Here is a 22063-nt window from a genome sequence, read left to right as displayed (position 1 = left end):
TTATATTCCCAGAACATATATATGAATCTGGAAGTGCAGCAGCCATGCTGTGACCATGAATTGGCAAGCAAGAGGTCAAAATATTACATTTTTGGAGAGTATAGCTAGAATCCACCTGGGTGCCTATTGCATCCCTAGTACCTTCCCTAAGATTTGTATGGTGTGGTGGAGTGTGGTGTGTGTGTGTGTGTGTGTGTGTGTGTGTGTGTGTGTATGAGAGAGAGAGAGACAGAGACAGAGAGAGAGAGAGAGAGAGAGAGAGAGAGAGAGAGAGAGAGATACAAAAAAATTCCTACTTACCTAAGCTCAAGAATAGGCAGGTGCTGTGAAATTTTGAATTACCAAGTTAAATTCCCTACTGGTCTCTCAATAGAAACTTCTGTGCATCATGAGTTATTTTTTCCTCATTCTGTGTCCTATACCTAAATAAATAAGGCTTATTCAATACACCAAGCCTTTATTAATGCCTGTCTACATAGTAGACACTGTTTAGTATTAGAAACAGAAGGGAGAGTTTCCCTTGAGAAACTCAAAAAGTAGCTGAAGACCTGGATGTTGCCACATGAGTATGAGACATGGCCATCCTTGCCACAAGAAAGTTGAGAACAATGTATTACAGAAATAAAGCTTAGTCCTGTCAAATATGATCTTCAGAAACTTAAATTTGCTTCCAGTACAGGTGTGGCTCTCTCGGTCAGGTGACAGTACACTGCACAAATACTTTCTGGCATACAACTGAATCTATGCACATTCTCTGGTGCCCACCCAATTGTGTACTTTCAAGCTGGCAAAACAGCTTTAGTGGGTTTATTCTTAGTATTGCCTTAAATACAATGTTTCCATTTGGAAAACATTGTCAAAAGTAGCAAGTAACATTTTCACTTCTCTAGTGGGATTTCCCCCATGTGTCACTAGAGACAGCACCAGTGGTTTCTCCTTCCACTCTTTTCTTGGACCAAACCAGTGAGGTATCCTCTACAGTAGTTCATACGTAAATAGCATAACACCATGGGCTACCACCCACCAACTTGGCTGCTCACACCCAGTTTTTATCACTTAAGTTGTCAGCCTGACAAACACTGATTCAGCAATCCCTGATACCCTGGTAGGAAAAGGGCCATCACCCTCAATATTTCTCAAGAAGAGAATCATCTGGTGGTTAGAACACGACTGTGAGTCACAGAGGTGCTAATCTAGTGCAAGCCCTGACTCATTCTGTGACCCTTGCCCTACACTCTCCACCGCTGGGGTTCCCAAGACATTGGGGTACACTTCTTTATTTACATGTCACAAGGAATGAGCTCTATTTAGAGACTATTTGCAAATTAACTCAAGCTGTGGGACCTAAAGTGGCAGCAACTATTTGAGACATTCAGAAACATAAAATAGCTGTTCATATCAAATGGTTGATTCAGTGCTTAAACATCTACCAGAGAAAGGATTCAAATTTAGAAATTAGGCAAACATCAAAGTGTACAAGAATCCTTTCTAGCTGGTCCCCTTTATTTCCGGCCTTTCACAGATGTGTGTGCTGAAGCCTAGAGTGGAATGACCTGCCCCACAAGGCACAAACCCACAGCACTGAATGCCGCATTGGCCAAGAGAAATATAACACAAGTCACAAATGTGAACCACACATATAATTTTAAATTCTCTAGAAAAGAAAGTTTTACAAAAGTGAAATTAACTTTAAATATATATTAGATTTCACATAACATGTTCAAAATAGTATCATTTCAATCTAGAGTCAACTTGTAAAAATTATTCACTAAGTATCACATAACTACCTTATTCCTGTCGGAGCACTATTCTGATTCCTTTATCCCCTTATGACCCTTTAAAAAGAATCTCATCTTCCTCCAGAACTCCTCCTCTACATCCCATTCTGGTACTCTACTTTGATTAAATCCCTCTGAAACTCCCTTTGAAAACTTCATTTTCTGTTTACCTGAGAGCCTGAGTGTGTCTAGGGGAATTATCACTAGGAATTTTCTTCTTCCTTGTAAGTTACTTTTAGTTCCTAACATTCCTGCCTGTCTGAAAGCATTCTCAATGGAAACTAGTCACAGAACCAGCATCTGTGACTTCATGTTGGTGACCTAGTTGGTGATCTCACAAGGAAAACTGAAAAAATTGTTAACTTTTATTCCCCTAGAGGCTGATCTATGTCAACACCAGGTTCGTTCTCAACAATATTATGTCTTAAAATGATATTTCCTTGGATCCTTAGAGTAAGGTATGATTCCAAGTTTAGAGATTTCCAATGATGAATATTTTGAAGTGAATTACAATGAACCCAGACATCCACAGAAATTAGGTGATGAGTGGATCAAACCTAGGGAGCACACTCCTGTCTCTACTATCCAAGAGAGACCACATTCTTGGAAGTGTCAAGTTGACAACAGACAGTTGGAGGGCTACAGTGGCCACAGTAAGCTATTCAATGTGCAACAGGGTGGTATTTGTTTTGTTTTGTTTTGTTTTAATGTTTTATTTATTTTTGATACAGAGAGACAGAGCATGAGAGGGGGAGGGGCAGAAAGAAAAGGAGACACAGAACCAGAAACAGGCTCCAGGCTCTGAGCTCGCCGTCAGCACAGAGCCAGATGCAGGGCTCGAACCCATGAGCGTGAGATCTGACCTGGGCCAAAGTTGGCAGCTTAACCACTGAGCCACCCAGGTGCCCCAACAGGGTGGTATTTGAAATTTTTCTTGGCACTACCTTTTTCTGTAGAGAAAGAGCAGCAAATGTAACTAAAATAGGCCATAAGCAAAAAAAAAAAAAAAAAAAAAAAACTGAAATCTACAAGTCTGAACTCCATACCACAAGAATTCATTTTCCCACTTACAAACCACTGTCTAATCTGCATTACAGATAAGAAGCTGGAATCCAGCTGAAGGTTAACAAGTCCATGGCAGCAAGAAAAGGGGAATTTGGGGGAAGGCTTTCAAAAAATGAGGAGGCAGAACAATATGTGTCTCAAAGAAGAAACCATCTCCTTAGCTAATAGAAGTGTTTGTATGCGTGCGTTTAGAAAAGGAAGAGAATGATTTCAAACTCTTTTTTTTAATGCTGGCCCCACTAGCTCTATAAAATAGGGCATGGGATGCCAGAAAAGAGGCATGCATCAGGCTACCATGAGCTACTAGAAAGGTATGTTGGGTAGAGAACACCTGGATTTTGCCCACAGTTCTGTCTTTAAGGGGGTCATATGATTTAGATCATATAGCTGATCTTCATTTGCAAAATCTATATGTAAATAGATTTTTACAATTGCAAAATCAATAACATAAAATTGTAAAAAGAAGGACAGAGATGCTTTAGGAAAAGAAAAGTTTGTGGAACACGGGTGGGGCAACTCGCAGGAAGGAAACTAAGTGTCGTTAATACCCTCCCATGTGTTTCTAACCATACCACCTCCTTCTAGAGAGCAAGTTTTCTCTTTCTCTGGCACCCAGCTACATCTTGGCAAAGTTCAGGGCAAAAAAAAAAAAAAATCCCGCTGCCCCCTCAATTCACATCCAGCTACATTACAGTTACCAGGGAGATCCTGGAAACATAAAGATCACATAACAAGAAGACTGGGAGGCAGGGCTGGGCAGGGGAGTCCATGCGAGCACAGTAACAAAGTGCTTGTTCCCGCCACCACCTCCCCTCTTTCCATGTAATTCATGCCCAACCCTGTCTATTTACGGAGCCATTATGATCATGAAAGCACAAAATATTGGACATAAAATATAAACGTAAGTTTTATTTTCATATTTCAACTTCATAATCTTTAAATCTATAGTTGACACCAAATGTAATAACCACTATCCAATCAAGATGAAAGATATTCTTTAGTCATTAGCATTAGCTCCAAAGATAAATTTACCCAGCTCTGGTCCTTGGAGAAAATCTGCCTTAATCCTTGGGGCCCCTAAGAAATAACACAAAGCACTAGAACCTCAAATAATATCTGTAGTCTAAAAAGCCCAAAACATCATATGATTAAAATGTGCTTGTATTTATTTGCCATCATGCTATGAATTCCCCTTCTCTGTGGTGCTGCTGACTTTTATCCTTAACATGTATACTGTTTTGAAATACACAGTATTCCCAGTAATAGAAACTATGGAAAAGCTTCAAGGAAGCCTTGTTATATCATAAGATTTGTGGCCACAAAAGCTAAACATTTAATTTGGCATGAACTCAAAGTCTATGCAGCCTCTAGTTTTTTAGCATATTGCTTTCTGAAAGTAAGCAGACTGGTGTTTTAAACCTGGGTACAACTGCACTGGGAACAGTGCCGTGAATGGTGGTTAGGTTCCTTTGCTAGACTACAATCCCCATGGTAGCTGGAACACTATATATGTATGATAAATGTGGCTGGAAAGAATACTATTTTTAAATTTTCATTGAATGATTCAGTTCTGCATATGATCCTGCTTCCAGCTGCTTCTTAGAACATTGGAATAAACCTTCAGCCATTCAGGTTCAGGACATTACTTCAGTATAAACTATGACAAAGAATAGCTACAGTCTCTCATCTGATACAGGAACTGGCATGTATTTTATTTTTAAAATATCCAAAATTCCTCAGACTCAGAACCAATAAACCAGTTAGTGTGAGTGATTTCTGACATAATCTTCAAGATGCTATCTTCACACATATTACTGATTTCCCCCAAAATTTTTTAACAGATAGTATCAAAACAGAAGTTTTAAAATTTAGCAATTGTAGCATTATGCTGAATGTTAAGGTCAGGGTTTTTTTAAATGTTTATTTATTATAAGAGAGAGAAAGAAAGCATGAATTGGGGAGGGACAGAAGGTGGGAGGGAAAGAATCCCAAGCAGGCTCTGTGCTGTCAGCAAAGATTTTGACATGGAGGCCTAGCCCACAAACTATGAGATCATGAGCTGAGCCTCAATCAAGAGTCAGACACTTAACAGACTGAGCCAAGCCACCCAGGCATCCTGTTAAGGTCACTGCTAAGAAAAGGCAATGTTCATCTGAATCTAGAAGGCTGGATGCTCTTGTTTTATTTGTATAGTCACCCTTCATCTACTGTAAGGACATCTAAATAGTTTATGTTAACATCTGTATTGTGAAGATGTAAAGAGATCATCAATCCTATGAATTCCGTGACCTAAAATACTAGGTTGCCTAACCAGCTGTCTCACACTCAAAATAAGAAGATAGATTCATCCTATATGTTAACCCCCAGCCCTGAACTCCATACAACTCTTTGCTAAGAGAAAGAGGAATTAGAAGAGTCTTCAAAGACAGTACATTGCTCAGGAGTATGAGTATGCCCAACACTTAGGTGCAAACTGATTTTACAAATTAAAGGACAGCCACTAACTACTCTGACTTGTCCTCAATTAAAAAATTAAGTATCCTTTTCTGTATGTGGCTTGTAATTACAAAACAGAGCAAATTCCTAGAAAAATACATATTACAAAAATGACTCAAGAAGAAATATACAAGCTGAATAGATCTATAACAGGTAAAGAGATTGAATTAATAACCAAAATACTATCCAGCTAAAACCCATGCCCAAATGGCTCCACCAATAAATTCTGCCAAACACTTAACGAAAAATTAATACTGACTCTTCTTAAATGCTTCAGGAAACAGAAAAGGATTCAAGAACACTTCCCAACTTGTTTTATAAGGATAGTATAACCCTGATGCCAAAACCATATAAAGATATCACAAGAAAAGAAACTACAGATCACTGTGACCATGTGATGTGGATGCAAAAGTCCTCAGCAAAACAGCAAACTGAATCCAGCAACACACGCCAAGTGAGGTTTATCCCAGAATTCCAATGTTGGATTAACAACTGAAAATCAATTAATATAATATGCCATATCGACAGAATAAAAAATAAAGCTACATGATCTTTTCAATAAATGCAAAAAAAGCATCTGACAAAATCCAATACCTTCAATGATAAAAAACACCCAACTAACTGAGACTAGAACTTCTTCAACCTGATAAAGAGCCTTTATGAAAAACCTACAACTAACATCATACTTAACGATAGAAGATTGGATACTTTTCGCTAATAGCAGGAACAAGGCAAGGACACTATCAAGAATCTGAAAATATAACCCATAGAATGGGAGAAATTTTTTTAACTCATTTACCTGATGAGACTTGTATCTAAAATAGATAAAGAACTCTTACAACTTAGTAATAAAAGTCCAATTTAAAAAGGAGATGGGGGGCATGAGGGAATAGGCAAAATAGTGAAGGGGATTAAGATATACAAACTTCCAGTCATAAAATAAATAAGTAATGGGGATTAAAAAGTACACCATAGGGAATATAATAAATAATATTGTAATGACTTTGTGTGGTGAGAGATGGTAACTATATTTCTCATGGCAAGAATTTTATAATGTATATAACTATAAACTCACTATGTTATTTATCTGAAACCAATATTATACATCAACTATACTTCAATTAATTTTTTAAGTGGACAAGGGATATGAATAGACATTTTTCAAAACAATATATAAATTGCCAGGAAAGCTTAAGAAAGAAAAGAAAAGGAAAGGAAAAAAAAAAAAAAGAAAAGGTAGTAAAATCTACTGTTCATTAAAATCTCGATAATCTACTGGTATAACCAAAACTGCCTACATACTCTCACCACCTTTTCCATAAGCATGTGAATTTAATTCTACACCTCCACCGCCCAAAATCTATGCAGGTTGTGTTTGGCTCACTGAAGGAAATTAAGCCTTGTGCTAAACTGATGTGGTACAAACTAAAAGTAGATACAAAAATAAATGAGGAATTAATCCCCAAGACTCATGGATACCTACGGAAGAATGGGAAAGGAAGAAAAATACCTGAAGATAAAATCATTTGGGGACCTGTAAAGATCCGTAGCCACCAAATCCATCCTCTTCATTCTACCCATCAGAAAACTGAACTCCAGGGACATTCAGGGCCTGATTGAAGATTATACAACTAATTGCTGACCAATCATCCCAATTTGCCTGATGCTGGGACAGACAGGGTAAAGGGACTGGGGGAAAGGAAGGGGGTTCCCAGTGCTAAAACTGGGGAAGTCCTGAGCAAACCTCGACAAGTCAGTAATGGCAATCAAACTCCATGGTAGCTCATAACTCCCAAACCCGGTGTTCTTTCTTCAAGGTCATGTTTTTCAGAAAGAAACCTCTTTACTTTGAAGAAACTTCTGAGCCTACTTTCCAAAGACCGCCCTCTGGATGAGAATTTTCACAATCGAAATTAGATGGTGAGTTCATTTTATAATATGAATAAATACTTATATTTTAAGACCTAGTGTTATTTTTGGCCATGAGCCAATCATTTTATCAAGATAGTTAATATAAACTGAACATCATATCCTTTTTCTTCTCATTTATCACATTAATTCCAGTGAGATTTAAGTTTTCATATGTCTGGAACTGATGTTCCAGCTACAGCACGCTGCTGTGGAATGAGTATGTGGTCTCCGGAGTCTTTGTTATCACTGATATAATCCACACTGAAAACACAGATACATAAACAACACTGTTTTGAGTGACTAATCCACTGGCTTCCTTATAAATTGCTCTTATTCCACCACAGGCACAAAGATATTTATATGGAATTAGTTTCTATTTGCTTACCTTAACCAACCACCCATCTAAGGCCCATATGGCCATCTTAGAATCAAATATACAGGAAAGCAAAATAAAGCCCTTCATAGCCTAAGACTATGTAGGGCTTCTTAACTGAGGTCTATGGACAGGAAGTATGTAGAGATTGTCCAGCACACAAAAAATTATCAAAATTATCATGTATGCTTTGTAATGTGAAGAGAAGATCTAGTATTTGTTACATTCTCAAAGGGGTCTTGAATCAAAAAATGGTTAAGGCATGTTAAGCCTCAAATCCTTCCTACATCAAGATTATCTCATACCCCTTGTACAGAATACAAACGGAGAGATAAGTGATTAAGCTTGACCTAGTGGGTAAGGTTGATTAATCCTTGATTAGTTCTCCAGAGGCTACAGATAGATGAACACACTAAGAAAACAGATTGGGAATAAAAGTACTGAGAGATGGAGCAGAAACAAAACAGAAGCTTAAACCCATTTCTAAGAGTAAGGGGACAAAGCTAGAGTGAAGGGAAATAGATACAGTTACTGGTAAGGAGTTTGTCTACCTTCAGTGATGGAGACAGATAGTTGGGACCACCAGGAATCTAATTAGGAAAAATAAAAATGCCCCAAAGCACAGTGAGAAATTAATACTGACAGCTTTTATCTAAGAAACCACTGTAAGTGATTTCTCTTCATCACTTGAAACTTTAACTTTCACTCTTAAAAAATACATTACAGTTCTGAGATAAACAGTCTCCTTTCCCTAAGTCTAGAGAAGGCAAATTGGAAAGCTTTAAATCTCATGAGAAATTGAAGCAGGCAATAATTCTTTCTGCCCAAACCAATCTTTGCATGATTGTGCCCAGAAGCAAGGGTAGAGCTAGAAGATGATCAAGTTTTCCATTAGACTTTTGTTTTCTGAATGATTGATATGAAAAAGATCAGTCAACCATATTCTCATCAAGTTCTCTTGTGTCCTCAAACATCTAAACACAGATTGAATATTTGAGTTACAACATAGTAAATTCACTAAGGAATATTAGTCACAGCCAAGCAATTGATATTGGAATAAAGAAATGTTATAAATTTAACACTAATATGTGTCATTCTTGCAACAGAAGAAAGAAAAACACAGGTTTCCAATCAATAAATATGATCTAGTAATGATAAATTTCTGAATATTTTATAAACCAGACTTAATTTTTGTTCCAAAGCCTTCTTTCATCTCTATATTTTCATTTTATGTTTACTTTCATAAACCAGTGGTTTCAACTAAGGGTTTTTCAGCATACATTTTCTAAAATATATGCATAAACTGTTTGTCACCAATGACTGCATGAATATGCTTACTATACTTGCAGAGTAAAATTACTTATGGCTTTTCACAACAGTTACAAAGGAAAACATAAAATTCTTTCATAAATCTTGGCCCTTCTAAAAGGTGACTATGCTCACTCGGTGCAATGTTGATGTAAATGTAATTTTCTAGAGGGCAGATAATCTATCTTTTAAGTAATTTATGCCCATTCTAATTCCATGCATACTCAAGCACTTACCATTATTCAATGAGACACAGCACTATAATGATGCTAGCTTATTGATATTCGAACACTTTTTAGGCTGATGGTGTTCCATACTAGTGGTTGGAAATTTCAACGAGAACATTACTGCAAAACCACAATCTGAAGAAAAAGCTCAATTCAATTTAGCTAACCATTACTGGGATATCACTATGTGTTGAATGCTGTGTTAAGTGCCATCAAGTTTACAAAAGCAGTATGCAATATTTTTTATGCTCTGTAGTCATTTGAAAGATCATGGAAAATGCAGAGCAAACACAGGAAACAATTGAAAAATAACACAAACCAGTAAATGATTAACTGTTAGACGTGAAATGAAAACAGCAAATGCTAGAGAATTCAGAGCAGAGGGACATCTCACAAGCAAATGAAATTGAAGAAAAGTCTCAGGGAAGAGGTCAGAGCAGAGCAGGCCTTTAAAAAATAAAAATGATTTAGAAATCTTTAAACATAACCCAGACAAGGAAATGAAATTAGTAGATCCAAGCATGGAGCTGGTGCACCAGCGAGGATGAAGAAGAAACTGAGCAGAAGAAATAGGCTCCATTCTAGCAAGTAAGAGCATCAAGCTGCAGGGTCAGTAGGTAACAGAGGACTACAATGGGAGCAACTCCCAGAACTAGAAGATAAAACCTAATAAATAAGACTTGAAAAGGGCTCTAATTCTCAGTGTGTAAGGTGTCATAAAGCACTCCTTTGTTTAATACCAAGAAAATCTCTTTATGGAAGTTCTATTTTAAAGTGGACTGTTACTCAGAGAAAGACAAATACCATATGATTTTACTCATATGTGCAATTTAAGAAACAAAACAAAGGAAAAAGAAGAGACAAACAAACAAAACAGCCTCTCAAATATGAAGAACTGGTGGTTACCAGAGGGGAGGTAGGGGGATAGGTGAAATGGGTAAAGGTGGATGAAGAATACACTTATCATGATGAGCACTGATAATGTACAGACTTGCTGAATCTCTATATTGCACACCTGAAACTCATATAACATGGTATGTTAATTATTGGACTTTTTTATTAAAAATAAAAAAATAAAATGGACCATTAGTTTTCAATCAAGAATAAAGTGAGACAGGGGCACCTGGGTGGCTCAGTTGGTTAAGCATCCGACTTCAGCTCAGGTCATGATCTCACAGTTTGTGGGTTCGAGCCCTGCATCGGGCTCTGTGCTGACAGCTCAGAGCCTGGAGCATGTCTTTAGATTCTGTGTCTCCCTCTCCCTGACCCTCCCCTGCTCACATTGTCTCTCTCTCTCTTTCAAAATTAAAATAAAACATTAAAAATGTTAAAAAAAAAGAATAAAGTTATACAGAAAGAGGTATTAAAATTACTGAGTTTTTTTAATAATATATAAAATCTATGACTGTGTTGGTGTCTAAAACATCCCACTAAAACCATGTGCCAGAACCTTTGGAGGGGAATATAGTGTCTAACTGAAAAAAAGCTCATTGTATACCCTAACATCACATAAGAACATTGCAGAGGACCTTAGAAGACCACATAACAAAACAGCATTTTTAAATAACACCACACTGTAGGACCAATATAATTGCTTAACCCAATGTGCTCAATGTTAGCTGTACAGTGTAGCTTTCCCCACATCCTACTGTTCTAACCAAAAACACAGCTTAGGTTTTGTTCTCAGCTGCTGCAACAAAACCAAACATCTCAACCAGAAGCAAGCAACTGAGGTTGAGCAATGTGACACCATCAGAACATAATAAAACCAGCTGTCATTTAAAAAACTACCAAAGGACAGTTAGAGGTCAGAGACACCACAGGCTTATACATGGTATTAACCTATGACATAGATTTTTGCATCGTCTCTGGGTATTAATATAGTTCTTTAAATATGTAGAACTGGAAGGAATAATTTATCTCTCATTGAAAGGACATCTAATAGAAACATTATAAAACAGATGAGCTCTTCTTACTATTTATCTAGTAAATAGGTATTTCATTAACTGTAACGTTTAGCCAAGCACTTAGGGCTTTTGCCTTTGTCTTTTACCTTTACAGAACCTAGAATATTCTAGGTTGAAGTGTATTTACTAACACAGGGAAATACATAATCATACTATGGATACCTAGAAAATACCACATCGTGAGTTGGAGGCCACCAGCACAAACAACCAATGGACCTGCTATTTAATAGCGACTAGGGAAACAGAACTCTCTATATTCTTTTTTTATTGGGCTTGAGGAAGCAGATTCAATTCAAAGCAGTAAATGGTGGGGCACCTGGGTGGCTCAATTAGTTGAGTGTCCGACTTCAGCTCAGGTCATGATCTCATGGTTCGTGAGTTCAAGCCCTACAGTGGGCTCTGTGCTAGCAACTCTGAGCCTGGAGCCTGCTTTGGATTCTGTATGTGTCTCTCTCTGTGCCCCTCTCCTGCTCACACTCGATCTTTCAAAAACATTTTTCTTTAAATAAAAGAGTAAATGGTAGATAAGTGCTGAACAAGTACTTCATTTCCTTGATTCTAAGATAGATTCTTCCTATATTAAAGTTCCTGAGATTGGGATACCTCTTTCCATAGGCACATGCACTTGATATAAAAACTTTTCCCTGATGATATTATTAAATCGATGGTGCATATTTATATGTATAGCATCTTAGAATCAAGGAACTGTTTTAGAAGATAAGAATATAAAACAGAATTTGTGTGGTCATTTGTGAGTACACAGCAAAGACTGGGCAGGGCAGGTCCATGGTCAGGTTGATGAGTATATTGTGGCTTCCTTCCCATCTTTATCCTTCAACTCTAGTTGATGTGATAGTTGATGTGATAATAAAGCATTCCTAACAATGTCCCCTCACAGCCATGTACTTATGATGAGCTCCATTTCACATATGGATAATCATACATAAGAGATATGAAATGATGTGAGCAATCCTCAGGAATAAAAAGCCAAGAGCATAATGTGGGGTTCTGACCTTACCCCAGAGGGAATAATTACCTCTGCCACCTCACCTCCCATTCATGTGATCAATTATAAATTCACCTTACAATTAATGTAAACCTTTTCCTCTCTTGTTTTAGTCAAGTGAGTCCTGGAAGCAAATATCAGGTTAATGCTGATATTATATTAGTGAATAGAATGCTGTTTTAGAGAGGAAAATGATCTTGAGAAAGAGGAAGTCTCAGGAAAGAATGACCTGGATTTTAACTCTGGGTTCTTCACTAGGGTCTTATATAAATGACTTAACCTTGCTTTGACTGCTTTTGGTTGTCCCTACCTAATAACATCCAACAGAGAAAAATAAAACATTGACTCACTTCCCAGGGATGTTTTAAGCAGCAGTGAGTAATATTTCCAAAGGCTTTCACTGCCGTGATTGAAGTTTGGGCTTTCAAAACCCAAACAGCTTAATTTTCTTTAAGTTACTTGCTCTTGTAAAAGTATAATACTCTTACACTTAGTAGAGAATTTCATCAGAGATAAAAGATGAATTTGAAATAGTTAAGGGGCTGGGTTGGGTAGGGAAGGTAGAATAGAGTATATAGAAGAGGAAATAGCTATAGAAGCCAAATTTTAAAGTTCGTATGAATGAAACACCATCAACTATGAGGTACTTTAAGCAATAATCTTCCTTTCAAATATAAACCTTCTTAACCACCCTCTATAGTCTGTAGAATTCACAGATCCAAAGTTTGGTGGCTGCAGAAATCTGGTAAACAGGGCTTTTATTTGTGAGACTGTGCCAAGATCTGTTTCTGAAAAACTTAAAGTGAAGGGCAAATAACTATAAACAGCAGCCAATTACCTTGTGACCACTTTGAAACAATTAACATAAATACAGAATCTTTCCCTGCGGAAAAACGTGGGAAGTAATCATGACTGGATGGTCTCCATATGGGGAAAACACCCTGTTTAAATCAAGCAGCTATTGGTAGATCAAGATCACATCCAATCATGGAAACACTTCTGTATTCAAATGAGTGTGACCTTGTGACAAAATCAGTCTTACTCAAGGTGAAGAGGAAAGTTTGAAAGTTCAAGGCACACATAAAGTTTCATTCTTCTTAATTACCAACCTGATTATTACTTACCTGGTATCTGTAAGCTACCCTCCTGGATAGATATCAGCTTACTAGATGACTTTCTACTTGCTATGATATAAAATTAGACATTATTGCTTGAAGTACCTTTATGGTCTTTCAACAGCTCTTCCCTCAATATTTCTATGAGAATCAAAAATATGAAAAATACATCTGCCTCCTCTCTGTCTCTGTCTGTCTGTCCCCCTCCATATATACACATAACCCTGTACTTTAATGGTAATCTGGGGTGCCTGGGTGGCTAAGTCAGTTAAGCATCCAACTCTTGATTTCAACTTAGGTCATGATTTCATGGTTTGTGAGATCGAGCCCCACATTGGGCTCTGTGTTAACAGCATGGATCTTGCTTGGAATTCTTTCTCTCTTCTCTTTACCCATCCACTACTTGCTTACTCTCTCTATCTCTCTCAAAATAAATAAGCTTAAAAATATTTATGTTTAATATTTAAGTGAATATTTAAGTAAAATTTTCCTATTTTCTCACACATAAGGAACTTCTTTCTCTATTTTATCAGAAAATAACTTAAAAAATACTGAAAAAAATTTCATTAAAGGAATTAAAATGTTACACTAGAAACTATTCATTTAATGTAAAAGAAAGCAGCAAAGGAAAACCATAAAGGACACGAGATATATAAGAAACAAAGAGTAAAATAGCAAATATAAATCCAACTATACCAATAATAGTATTCAACATAAATGAATTAAACAACTCAATGAAAGTCAGAGATTATCAGACTGGATAAAAAAGACAAGATCCACCTATTTGTTCTGCATATTCAAAGATACACAAGATTGAAAGTAAAAGGATGGGGAAAAAATACGTGATGCAAACAACCACCACAAGAAAGCTCCAGTAGATACACTGGTATCAGCCAAAACAGACTTTAAAACAGCAACACAAAAGTTACTAGACATAGAGACAGACATTTCAAAATAATAAAGGGCCAATTCACCAGAAACATATAACAATTACCAACATAATGCATTTAACAACCAAGACCCCAAAATACATAAAGCAAAAAATGACAGAATTGAAGGAGAGAATAAATGATTCAACAACAATAATTGCTGTTTCTTTCTAAAAAGATGGAAAAACTAGAGAGAAAATCAAAAAGAAAACAAAAGAATTAAACAACACTACAAAAGTAGACTTAACATGCATGTATAAAATGCTCTAACCAACACCTGCAGAATACATATTCTTCCCAAATACACATGAAAATTTCTCAAAGACCCAGCATCTGTGCTAGATGAGAAAACAAGCCTCAATAAATTTAAAAAGAATGAAATTGTACCAACTATGTCTGCTAACCATAATGGAATGAAATTAGAAATCAATAACAGAAAAATATTTAGAAGATTTGTAAATATATACAAATTAAATAACACCTTCCTGAATAGCCAGTGGGACAAAGAAGAAAGAATGAGAGAAATGTAAAAATCCTTGAGATGAATGAAAGTAAAAACACAATACATTAAACTTACGATATGCAAATAAAGCAATGCTTAGAGGGAAATTTATAGCTGAAAATGCCTATATTTAACAAAAAAAGATGTCAAAGCAGTAACTTAACCTTCACATTAAGATGCTGAAAAAAGAAATTAAGTTAAGCCAAAGCATGTAACAGGAAGGAAATGAAATTATAAGCATTAGACTGGAAATTAATAGGGAATAAAAAAATTAAAAATTAATGAAACCAAAATTGGTCCTTTGAAAAGATAAACAATATTGACAAACTTTTAGCTATATTAACCAAGAAAACATAAGAGAAGATTCAAACTACAAAAATCAGAACTGAGAGAAGAGACATCAATACTAACCTCACAAAATTCAAAGGGATGACAAGAGAAAACCATGAACCCATGCCAACAAATTAGATAGGTTAAATGGACAAATTCTTAGATACAAACTACATTGGGGTGCCTGAGTGGCTCAGTCAGTTAAGCAGCCAACTTCAGCTCAGGTCATGATCTCACAGTCTGTGGGTTCAAGTCCTGCTTCTGGCTCTGTGCTAACAGCTCAGAGTCTGGAGCCTGCTTCTGATTCTATGTCTCCTGCTTTCTCTGCCCATCCCCTGCTTGCACCCTGTCTCTGTCTCTCTCTCTCTCTCTCAAAAATAAATAAACATTAAAAAAAAAAAACCTCCCCTATGACCCAGCAATAGCAATGCTAGGAATTTACCCAAGGGATACAGGAGTACTGATGCGTAGGGGCACATGTACCCCAATGTTCATAGCAGCACTTCAACAATAGCCAAATCATGGAAAGAGCATAAATGTCCATCAACTGATGAATGGATCAAGAAGATGTGGTTTATATATACAATAGAATACTACGTGGCAATGAGAAAGAATGAAATCTGACCATTTGTAGCAACATGGATGGAACTGGACGATGTTATGCTAAGTGAAATGAGTCAGGCAGAGGACAGATACCGTATGTTTTCACTCATATGTGAAGCAAGAGAACCTTAACAGAGGACCATGGGAGAGGGGAAGGGGGAAAAATAGTTAAAAAGAGGGAGGGAGACAAACCTTAAGAGACTCTTAAATACTGAGAACAAACAGGGTTGATGGGGGTGGGGGAGAGGGAAAAAGGAGAGATGGGCATGAAGGAGGGCACTTGTTGGGATGAGCGCTGGGTGTTATATGGAAACCAACTTGACAACAAACTATAAAAGAAAAAAAAAGACAAACTAGGGAAACCAACTCAAAAAACAAACCAAACAAATAAAACCCTCAGAAATTCTGAATAGAGCTATTGAAAGTAAAGAAATAGCATTAATAATTCTAAAACTTCCCACAAAGAAAAACCCAGACACTACTGGTCTCACTAGTGAATTCTACTAAAGATTGTTTTCATATTTTTTCATATTTTTATTATTTATTTTTGAGAGAAAGAGACACACAGGGTGTGAGTGGGGAAGGGGCAGAGAGACACAAAAACTAACTCCAAATGGATAGTAGACCTAAATTGGACAGCTAAAAATACAAAGAGCCTAGAAGAAAACATAGGATTAGATCTTAGTGACCATGGACAAAGCAAAGTTTTCTTAGATACAATACCAAAAGCATAAGTGACTGAAGTAAAAATAGGCAAATCCGACTTCATCAAAATTAAAACCAACTTGTGCTCTGAAGGACATCTTCAAAAGACTATCCACAGAATGAGAGCATATTTTTGCAACTCATAGATCTGACAAAAGACTTGTATCTAAAGTATATAAAAAACTACCTATTAATAATAAAAAGACAAATAACCCAATTTAAAAATGGACAAAGGATTTACATAGATATTTTTCCAAGGAAGATACACAAATGGAAAACACGCACATGAAAAGTGATATCATTAGTCAGAGAAATTGAAATCAGACATACCACCTCACACCCTCTAGGAAGATGTATAATTAAAAACACAAACAACCAGAGGAAAAATTGGAACCCACATACATTACTAGTAAAAATGTAAAATGGTGCAGTTGCTTTGGAAAACAGTTTGACAGTTGTACACAGAGTTATGATATGACCCAGGATTTCTACTCATCATCATATACCCTAGAGAGATGAAAACACAGGCCACACAAAATCTTACGGAAGAAAGTTCATAACAACATTAATTCTAACAGCCAAATGGTAGAAATAACCCAAATATCCATGAACTGATCAAGAAATAAGCAAAATGGGATAGATCCATACAATGTTATATTGCTTGGCCGTAAAAAGTCACATTATACAGATACAAGCTACAACACAGATAAACCTTAGAAATATTATGCTAAGTGCAAGAAGCCACATATGAAAGAAGGTTACATATTATTCTATTCCTCTAAAATGTCCAGAATAGGAAAATCCATAGAGACAGAAAATACGTTAGTGGTTACTTTGGTTTGGGAAGAAATGGGGTATGATGGCTGATAGGTATTGGGTTTGTATGAAGGATGATGAAAATATCCAAAAATGGATTACAGGAGTTTCAAAACTCTGAATATAAAAAATATATAAGTAGTATACTTTAAGTATGTGCATTATTTGATATATGAATTGTATCTCCATAAAGCTGTGTGTGTGTGTGTGTGTGTGTGTGTGTGAGAGAGAGAGAGAGAGAGAGAGAGAACTTAGAACTTAACCACATCTTTCAGATCATGTCCGAACTGTGCCAGTCTTTCAAGCCCCTCCCTGCTCCAAAATCACATGTCACATGATCTCATTCTCTTTCAAAATTATTTCCAACTGTATTAGTTACCTATGGCTCTGTAACAGACTACCGCCAAATGTAGCAACTTAAAACAACAAACATTAATTACTGCCTTGTTTCTGTGGGTCAGGAATCTGGGAATGGCTTAGCTGGGTCCTCCCTCCAGCTCAGCCTCTCAGTGTCTGCCGAGGCTGCAGGCATCTCAAGGTCTGACTCAGGAAGGATTACTTCCCTCACTCACAGGGCTCTTGTAGAGCCTTGGATCCTCATTGGCTGTTGACTGGAAACACCCCACCAGCTCCTTGCTACACAGACCTCTCTACAGGGCAGCTGATCACTCCTTTAGAGAAAGTGATGGTGCATCAGAGGGAGGAGGATGAAAGTCATAGTCTCTTTGTCACCTAATCTTGGAAATGGCATCCCCTTGATTTTGCTAACTTCTGTTCTTCAGAAGGGAGTCACTGGCCCCAGGCCATGCACAAAAACAGAAATTCCAGGAGGAGTCAGATGGGGGCATCTCAGAGGCTGCCTGCCATAGCGTTTTTTTAAATATTTATTTATTTTTGAGAAGGAGAGAGTGTGTGTGTATGCGTGTGTGAACATGGGAGAGGAACAGAGAGAGAGGGAGATAAAGAATCCAAAGCAGACTCCAGGCTCTGAGCTGTCAGCACAGAGTCCGATGTGCTGCTTGGACTCACAAACCAGGAGATCATGACCTGAGCTGAATTCTGACGCTTAACCAACTGAGCCACCCAGGTGCCCCCATACCATCTTACTACCATCTGATCCCAATGGGCAAGTTTGCTCCCATTTTCCAAGCACGGTTTGGACATTCCTGCCTGGTACCTTCACACTTCACTCTTTATCCCTTTACCTAACTCCTTCACCAACTCAGTCAGACCATTACTCAAGATGAGCTCAAATTCCATGTGTTCCATGAAACTTTCCCTGATTACCCTTCATTACTCTCAACTCCTTCATATCTTATAATTACACCACATAATTTGCCCCTTAATTATCTGCTGCCTTGCCTCATTATTCAAAGTATGCCTCTTCTGACAGCAATGCTTCACCTGAGAGTTTGTTAGAAATACAGACTTTCAGCCCTCATCCCTGTCCTACTGAATTAGAATCTGCATTTTAACAACATTCCCAGTGAAACTCATGCACATAAAAGTTTGGGAAACACCATGGAATTTTACCAGTCATTACTGCAGGTAGACCTGTAAAGGACTCATATCCCCAACTAGCTTATAAGCACTTGGACAGCTAGTACCATATCTTATCATTTTTTTGCTGTCTCTGTCTCTCACACACACAAGCATATTAAACAGCTTAGTGCTGAGCATACTCTAGAACACAAATTTATCCTGCCAGAGAGGAAATACCATACTATGAACTGGCTGAATTTTAAAAGAATAGAATAGAATAGAAATGAATTAAAAGACCTAAATTGTAATCTCAGTTCTGCTACTCACCAATCAGAGTGACTTTAGACAAGTCAATTATCCTACTTTTCCATTTCTTTTTCTGAAAAATAAGGTGAACACCATGGAATCTCTGATTTTCAACTTATTTCTAAGTATTTATTAATCCACAGTAAAACCTGAAAGAATATCATTCAGAATTGCTTAAGGACTAAGAAAATATTCCAGAATCTTTTAGTGCCTTATGGTCATCAACATGAATATTAGTGTTAACTGCACTGTAAATGTGGGAAAATGTTGCTTAGTCCAGGACTGCTTAGGAAAAACCATGTAATTGTAAGTCCTAGTATTTCACTCCTCTTCTAACTTAGGTCATGCCAAATATTTACTCAATTGAAGAAATAAAGTAAATTGTTAAAGAAGCTTAAAATGAGCTTTTGGCTAGAGAACAAGGGACTGGCTGGGAGGACAAATGAAATCTCCCCTATTTTACATCTTGGGAATCTGCCCTACACTCCTTAGCTCAGACTCAGGCTCTATCTATAAAATTCAGATTAGAGACAAGAACTTGCCTTCAAACACACACACACACACACACACACACACACACACACACACACACATTTCCATCAGGCTCCAGCATTTTCTGTTGTACAGACAAGAGTGAGATTTGTTATCTGCAGCAGCAGCACAAGGCTGGGGAAGAGTAGGCACATATTATGAGCGTGTTCAGTCTCTCTGTCTCTTCCCTTTGTCTCTCGGGCTCTGCACACAATGGAGTACTACATGGCAGTGAGAAAGAATGAAATATGGCCATTTGTAGGAAAGTGGATGGACCTTGAGGGTGTCATGCTAAGCGAAATAAGTCAGGCAGAGGAGGACAGAAACCATATGTTTGCACTCATAGGTCTAACAGGAAAACAGGAGAAACCTAATGGAGGACCAGGGGGAGGGGAAGAGGGAAAGAAAGTTGGGGAGAGAGGGATGCAAAACTTGAGAGACTACTGAATGCTGAATATGAACTGAGGGTTGAAGGGGAAGGGGAGAAAAGAGGTGGTGGTGATGGAGGAGGGCGCTTATGGGAAAGAGCACTGGGTGTTGTATGGAAACCAATTTGACAATAAACTATTAAAAAAAAAAAGTGGACACATAAATAGTTTTCTTTTTTGTAAGGCACTCAATTGAATTTCCTCTTTTACCTGAAAGTGAGGTCCAATCCCACCCACAGAGTTTAAATTGGCACTTCCCCCCAAGGCCCTGGACTCCAATTACATCTTATCTTCCAATCTCTAAATCTCTTCAAATTCAAGGCCTCCACCTACTCTCCACAAACAGAGTCCATGGGACTCTCCAACAGCCCCTCCCCCCTGTCCTGGTTCCCCCAGCCTTTGTTCTCCTCCCTTATCCTGCAGAGGGTATGAATTCCTCAGCAGGATCAGTTTACTTTATGCATTTCTCTATGTTCTTTATTGTTAGAACAAGCGCTGGGTGTGGAAAATTGACTTCACTGTGATAACAAAGCTGGTGGGCAGGGGAGCTGAGAGGGTGGTTTGAGCTGGAGACTGAGCATGCTCCCACACTTACTCGCTGTCATTCCTGGTAGCTTTGACTTCCTGCAGGACTGCTCCCAGAGACACCACCCAATCACCTACCTGTAAGTTTAGAAGAAAAGAAGGGTGGCAGTGATAATGATGATAATAACAATAACGGCACTAGTAATAACTGGCTGTCTCTGAACAAGCATATTTTTGGTTTCTGTCCTCAGGCTCCAAAGTGGTTCACATGATGCAAACCGGTTAAGTGTGCTCAGCACTTCGGCATTTTCATGTCATCTATCTGCCCACTCCTGGACCCTCTTGGCACTGACTTGCACTCTGAAATGCACTGCTCATTCCTGTGCAATCTGGACAGTGAGAACTATTACCAGACGTTGAGATCGTTCAAGACACATGGATTCCCAGGGATCATTATCCTGGAAGCACAAAGTCAAGAATAAACATGAACACTCAAATCCACCTAAAGAAGAAAATTCACACCCCCTTTTGGCAGGTAAATTGTGCTCGCAGTCAAGTGCTGCTTTGGTAAAGTTGTCCTGAAAACCGCTCCTCCTACACAGCCAGCCTCAGACACCTGGATAGAAATGGCAGAACCATCAACAAGAGATGAGTGACAATAACACTGAACCAGGGACCAGGAACTGGGTTCTAGTACCATTTCTACCACTAACTCTGGCCTTGAGTAAGTCATCTCTCCTTCCAGGCACTCAGCTTTCTCGTCTGTGAAACAATTGAATACCACAGTATTTTCCAACTTGCCTATTCATAAATATCTTGTAAAACACTTGTTATAAATTCAGATTCCCATATTGCTTCCTTGGAGATACTGGCTGAGTAAGTCTAGCAGTGAGGTCCCAGGATCTGCATTTTAACAAATGACCCCAGAAAGCCTCTATAAAAACCCATTTAGGAGACACTGGAACACATGACATCTGGAAGGTCTTCCAGGTCTATATTCTCAAGAAGCCAGCTGGTCACTGTTAACCACTCCCTACAAAGTCCTCCTAGATCATCAAGATGATAAGAGTAATAGCTACTATTTATATAGTGCCAGTCACTATTCTAAATGCTTTGCATACATGAACTATTTTAGTCTTCACAATAAACCTGTATGGTGAGTACTATTATTTTTTTTAATGTTTATTTATTCTTGAGAGAGACCGGGAGCTCAAGCAGGGGAGGGGCAGAGATGGAGGGAGACACAGAATCTGAAGCAGGTTCCAGGCTCTGAGCTGTAAGCACACAGTCCAACACAGAGATCAAACTCACGAACAGCCATATCGTGACCTGAGCTGAAGTCAAACGCTGCAGGCACCCCTAAGGCAGGTACTATTTTTATCCTTATTTTAAAGATACAGAAACAGAGGAGGCATAAAGATTAAATGATTTTCAAAAGACTGCTCGAATAATAAAGAAATAGATTAGGAATTCAAACCCAGGCATCCAGCTACGATTTAAGTCCAACAGATGTAAAAAAGTTCAGAATCCCTCAGCATTAGGTATTTGGTAAACAGTTTAAAAAGCCCTCTAGCAACTAATAATAGTAATTTAACAATCATCTACTTAATCTGGATCAATGTCTCAAGAGCCACAATAGGTGAAACAGGAAAGTTAAGGC

General features: G+C 37.8%; 1 long non-coding RNA gene across 3 annotated transcripts; it reads left to right on the top strand.

Annotated features, from left to right (window-relative positions):
• The first annotated feature begins 2140 nt into the window (after nucleotides 1-2140).
• LOC115293197 lies at nucleotides 2141-21254 on the top strand. Of its 3 annotated transcripts, none has more exons than XR_003909414.1 (3): nucleotides 2141-2178; nucleotides 7157-7259; nucleotides 20655-21254. It is a non-coding gene; the product is annotated as an uncharacterized LOC115293197 (long non-coding RNA). The 3 variants fall into 3 exon arrangements; XR_003909416.1 differs by lacking the exon at nucleotides 2141-2178 and adding an exon at nucleotides 3058-3154; XR_003909415.1 differs by lacking the exon at nucleotides 2141-2178 and adding an exon at nucleotides 3606-3744.
• Nucleotides 21255-22063: the final 809 nt, after the last annotated feature.

The sequence above is a fragment of the Suricata suricatta genome, chromosome 6 (assembly GCF_006229205.1).
Source record: "Suricata suricatta isolate VVHF042 chromosome 6, meerkat_22Aug2017_6uvM2_HiC, whole genome shotgun sequence".
Classification (NCBI taxonomy): Eukaryota; Metazoa; Chordata; class Mammalia; order Carnivora; family Herpestidae; genus Suricata; species Suricata suricatta.
Note: the sequence above shows the minus strand (reverse complement) of the source record. Positions and strands in the feature narration are given on the sequence as shown.